Genomic DNA, 6,000 nt, shown 5'->3' with positions numbered 1-6,000 from the left:
GTAAAATAGGGCAGCACGGATAAGCTTGGGTTTGTTTGAGTCATGGGGGAGCGTCGCAGAGCTGTCCCGTGAAATCTTATGTCTCCAGTGGAGACTGCGAAAACTAGAGTGCATCTACAACTTCAACTTCATGGATAGTCTGAAAATCACACTTAAGGGCCTGGCAGAGGGTTCATCGACCCACGTTCACAATAATTCTCTATTATTCCAATCTCGAATAGCGAGCAGAAAAATAGAACACCTATATTTTTCCGTGAGAGCTCTGATTTCCCTTATTTTGTTATAATGGTCATTTCTCCTATGTACGTCGCCGTCAACAAAATTTACTAATCTTTTTACTGTACAAAAGCAAGTGGGAATCAATTTGACAGTTTATATGTGAGATTTCATTAATAGTATTTTATATAAGTAATTACAAATCATAGAATTAATGTGACATTTGACGTTGAATTTGACAGTTTATATGTGAGATTTCATTAATAGTATTTTATATAAGTAATTACAAATCATAGAATTAATGTGACATTTGACGTTGAATTTGAGAAATTAATGTAAAATATTTTCGCATTCGGAGGAGGATGTTGTTTATTGAAATTTCGCAACGAAAAACGCCTTTATTTTAATTAAGATCATCCCAAATCCTGTATTATGTCCGTGACACTCTCTCCCCTCGAAGTGGCTGCAATTCTCAGCATGTTCTCTAGGTGCTCACCTGGTATTTCGGTTCTATTTTTACTCTCTGTGAGCCTTACTCTTGAAAGTAAGTTTTCACAAAGGTACGCGATTCCATACATAGAGGCATATATAATCCACGACTATGCATCAAGGGATGTTTGTCTTTGGGCAGGTATGATTCGTCAAAGTCGAACAAATATACGTAATCAAATTTTTCTTTCAGTTGGATCCCAGACTGCAACTTTGTATCTGAAAATCTTCTGGCAACGTATCTTCATAATTTTTTAAAGGCGTCGTGTAAATACAACAATTTTGACTATTTTTTCCGGAAATCGTGAACTCTATTTTCAGATTGTTGCATTAAGTCGGAAAGTAAGGCTGCATATTTGATCAGGTCTTTAAGACTGACGTGTTGAAATGAACAGAATTGTTTGCATTTACTTGTTCTCGCCTTAATTTCAGCTTCATTTGGAACGCATTTATTGTTGGAAATACTGTATGATAAATAGGTTTTTCCCTTGAAGACGCTTGTTAAGTGAGAGTCAAATGTGCCAAAATTGCTAAATCTGCCACTCACTTGGTATCGTCAAATTCTCACGCAGATTTTCCTTTTGATATCATGAACAATTTTATTCCATCAGTTCTGCTTGACTTGACTGAGCTAACTTACTTCTGTAAAATATACAATGTCATCATCATGCTCACCATCCCAACTTCGAGGAATTTCTGGCACTGGCGACGATTCTATCTCACAGGAAGCTAGTCCGTGGGCTGACGAATGAAGAAACTGAATTGAATTAAAGATCATTTCTTTGTACTGATCATTTACTATGGTAGAAATTGCACATGAAAATAAAAAGACTTCGTGAAATCTATTATAGATTCGTCCATGTTCAAATGCGGTTCTTATTTGCAGCAATGGGTATGATATCAAATTAAACCTTTTATAACAGAATTGCGGTACTGTTACGTCATAAAAATTGGTATAATTGCAACCCACATGAAGATTTGTAACCGACTTGTAGTGATCAAAACTACAGTGAAAAGTGTTCTTTATCATAATTGCACAGCAACAATAGAGAATTTTCTCGTATTTCCACAAATTAATTTCGTTCTACATCTCTAAATCTCTAGTTTCGCAGTTGCAACTGAAGTAGCGGTAAGATAATAGACCAGCTGGACTGATAGATCGGCCGCTTGTGAGAACGAGATTCTGCATATTCTGGTATAGCGCGGGCGGCAGTGTTAAGAATGGGACGGACCAATGAGAGATTAGGATCGTGTGGTGGGAGTTTGAAATTGAAAATATTCAATTTATATTAACATTACATAAATGGATCTTTTTTTAACCGGTCGTGTGATAAATGCTTACTTCTTGTGCCGTATGCGGCCTGAGGACAACAGGTTGGAGACTCCTGGTCAATAGGCAGTGATACACCCAGAGGGGGGGGGGGGGGTAGGGAAGGCAGCATGTTTTCCTTTTTCCTCCCCTACTTAGAAAAAAAAATTATGTGCTGCCTCTACAGACAGACGGATATGTCAATGTATCAACTCAAATACATACATAGGTGTAGCAATCTACTTCTACATCACTGTGAAGTGCATGGCCAAGAGTCTTTCCCACTCTTCCAGCTGTTACGGCTGTGTTCCCAGTCCACTGACTTATAAAGCTCGAAAAGAATGACTGATTAAGTGCCTCTGTGTGCTGTAATTGCGTACTCTGGATTCATGATTTCCTTTCAGAGAGGTCACAGTTCGTAGTAATTGACGGAAACTCATCCAGTGAAACACAAGTGATTTCTGGCGTTCCCCAAGGTAGTGTTATAGGCCCTCTGCTCTTCCTTATCTACGTAAACGGTTTAGGAGACAATGTGAGCAGTCGTCTTAGGTTGTTTGCAGATGTTGCTGTCATTTATCATCTAGTAAACTCATCAGAAGATCAAAACAAACTGCGAAACGATTTAGAGTAGATATTTGCATGATATGGAAACTGGCAATTGACCCTCAGTAATGAAAAGTGTGAGGTCATTCACATGAGAGCTAAAAGGAATCCGTTAAACTTCGGTTTCACCATAAATCAGTCAAATCTAAAGGCTATAAATTCAACTAAATACTTTGGAATTGCAATTACGAACGACGTAAATTGGAAGGAATACATAGAAAATGTTGTGGGGAGGTTAACCAGAGACTGCGTTTTATTGCCATGACACTTAAAAATGTAACAAAGCTAAAGAAACGGCCTACACTACGCTTGTTCGTCCTCTTTTAGAATATCGATGCACGGTGTGGAGTCCTTACCAGATAGGATTGAGGGAGTGCATCGAGAAAGTTCAAAGAAGGGCAGCACGTTTTGTATTGTCCCGAAATAGGGGAGAGAGTGTCACGGACATAATACAGGATTTGGGATGATCTTAATTAAAATAAAGGCGTTTTTCGTTGCGAAATTTCAATAAACAACATCCTCCTCCGAATGCGAAAATATTTTACATTAATTTCTCAAATTCAACGTCAAATGTCACATTAATTCTATGATTTGTAATTACTTATATAAAATACTATTAATGAAATCTCACATATAAACTGTCAAATTCAACGTCAAATGTCACATTAATTCTATGATTTGTAATTACTTATATAAAATACTATTAATGAAATCTCACATATAAACTGTCAAATTGATTCCCACTTGCTTTTGTACAGTAAAAAGATTAGTAAATTTGAAGTTCTTGAATATGTTAGCTATATACTTCCGACTGTCCCTATTTTTCTTTCCAAAGGTTCTTCTTTGTTTTGAGTATATTATGTGCGCCCCAAAAATACTCCTCTTCTTCCATTGTGGCCCGGGTAAGGTAAAAGGTTGGCTACGCCAGCTGTACGCAGTGTGTTGGAGACGCTCAGCTACTACACTGTACACCCGCGCAGTGACGCCCCTGACGTAGCAGCGGGGAGCCCCCGGTGCTACAGCTGAGCGGGTCGCACCAGCCGATCGATAGCTCGCAGTCTTTCCCGGCCGTATCGAACGGATACCGGCCCCACCGCGAGCGCTACGGCTATGCTATGATTCACAGCCCTGCGTCACCCCCCCCCCCCCCCCAGCCGTCATCCCCACCACCATCAGCCTCCTTGCAACACCGCGGTTGGACTGCAGCTCCCTGGCGAACATTCGAGTTGGCTTGCTTTAACGTAGCACTGCCGCCGCGGTGCGCATATAGCCCGGAAGTAGTGAAACAGCTACTACAAATGCGCTACTGGTGGAAGCCAACGGATCGAACCTCTTCCCCCTTTTATTGTTATTTCATTCCCTGCTGACGGGCAAGAATGCAGGCACGGATGCAGGGTTCGATTCCCGTGAACGGGGAGGGGGTGCCGAAGGGGAGAGAGCGGGAATCGAGACAGGTTAAACCCTGTAACTGAAATGGTAAATATATAGGATTGCCAGCGAAGTAGTCCCTGATTTCAAGATAAAGTCTCACGAAAACAGAAGACCGATAGACGTGTGCAACGAAAGGTACATTTAGTGCAAAAGCTGTAAGAAATTTATACAGAAATTATGTAAAAGTTCCGAAATTTTTCGAGAAGCATCTAACAGATGGCGTTGTACGCTGCGCAGCCCTACAGCAAGCAGTGTTTGCAATCGCATCGCAATCTTTCCGAAATGTCCACGCAGTACAAAAGTAGCGCAAACGAACAATGAAAATTTCCCCCACATCCTGTAGTGTCTCAGCGGAAATGGATTCAGAGGCCACACAGATCACCGATTCCAGTTCGTCCAGCTAGATGGGATGAGTCCGATAGACAGTGTCTTTCAATGTGCCCAAAAAAAGTAGTCACTAGGAGCCAGGTCGGACACATATGGATGCCGATTCAGTAAGTTTGCAATAATTCAACGCAGTGAGTCTATTCTAGAAGTATTCATCAAGCAAACGAAACATCTGTGCGGTATGGTGTGTGTTGTGTACATAGTTCCACATAGTCAGGGCGTACACACTTTTCCCACTAGAGCGCGCCCCTCTAAGCACAACAGCGCAGGCGCAGCGCTCGTCCGTCTCCGCATTACGAGGTGGCGCTGTCTTAGAGACGGACCAAATTCTGCTTCCGCCGATCCGCGTATTAATATGTAACGCAGCCAATGAGATTGCTGCTAACGTGGAACCTTTTCTCCTCGCGGATCACACTCACGCAGTGACACCTGAACGCACGAGGTATTATAACGAGTGTACAGACCTCCGATCAGTCAGTCTGCATTTGTCTGCACCAGTCTGTACCAGTCTGCATTAGTCTGTACCAGTCTATAGTCAAGTTTCAGTCTGCGCCTAATAAGATTATCATATTCCTGTACATAGCCATGAAGAGAAATGTATAGACACTTTCTCAAGTATCAGAGATATGTAGGAATAAGATTAACGTACCAAGACCAAAGGAACTTCAGATTGTCAATTGTAAATAGCGTCCAGAATCAAGTTAAGTAATTTTATGCTTGTTATTATTTTAATAAATGTGTGTGAAAATTAATCAAGCTCTGTTTAAAGTTGGTTACCATCAATCTGCTACTCTAAGCGCGCGAGCGGCATTTCTATCGTCTGACCTAACGGCAGACGATAAACACGCCACAATAAGACCACGAGACATATTGCTGACACTCGCCTACTTCATTAGAGCGACAAGTCAAATAATCTGGTGGTGTGTGTACGGAAGGTCTCACAGTACGCACACCACAGTCTGGCCCCATCTTGCATGAGCCACTGGATGCCTCGGCCATCCTCGACCGCTAGCTGTAAGGCGACAAATTGTTCCACTCGCTGTTGATCGTTTCTCGCATATAAAAAGGAACAATAATACCACAACTGCATACCAAAACCCAAAAACTTTGGGTAATACAGGGTTTTCACTTGACACAAACAGGGATTTTTCGGGATTGTTTATTCACGCCTCCATTGGGGTGGAACTGTGCTTCACCTACGAACGAGATGCAACAGACATGAAATCCGTCAATATCAACCATCGTAAGAATATGGTTCGTAAAGTCAGCCCTCTGTCGCACAGCTCGAACACACTTTGGATTCTGAATGGAAACATGTGTAGGCTCTGCCTCAGAATTTTCTGCGTGCTGGGATGCTTCAATCCAGTCTCTGCTGAAATTCTTCAGACGGATTTCGTCGGATTTTGCTGACTAATATTCCGGAAGCCGTGGCTACATTTTCGGGAGTAACTGCACTTTGCCTGGGGCTAACATTCCCCGCTGGGTCATCAGCCACACTGCCTGTCCATTCGAATTTGGCGAAGAGCTTGCGAGTTGTTTTCGCATCGGGTCCTCTTGGGACATTA

The sequence above is a fragment of the Schistocerca nitens genome, chromosome 10 (genome assembly GCF_023898315.1).
Source record: "Schistocerca nitens isolate TAMUIC-IGC-003100 chromosome 10, iqSchNite1.1, whole genome shotgun sequence".
Lineage (NCBI taxonomy): Eukaryota > Metazoa > Arthropoda > Insecta > Orthoptera > Acrididae > Schistocerca > Schistocerca nitens.
Note: the sequence above shows the minus strand (reverse complement) of the source record.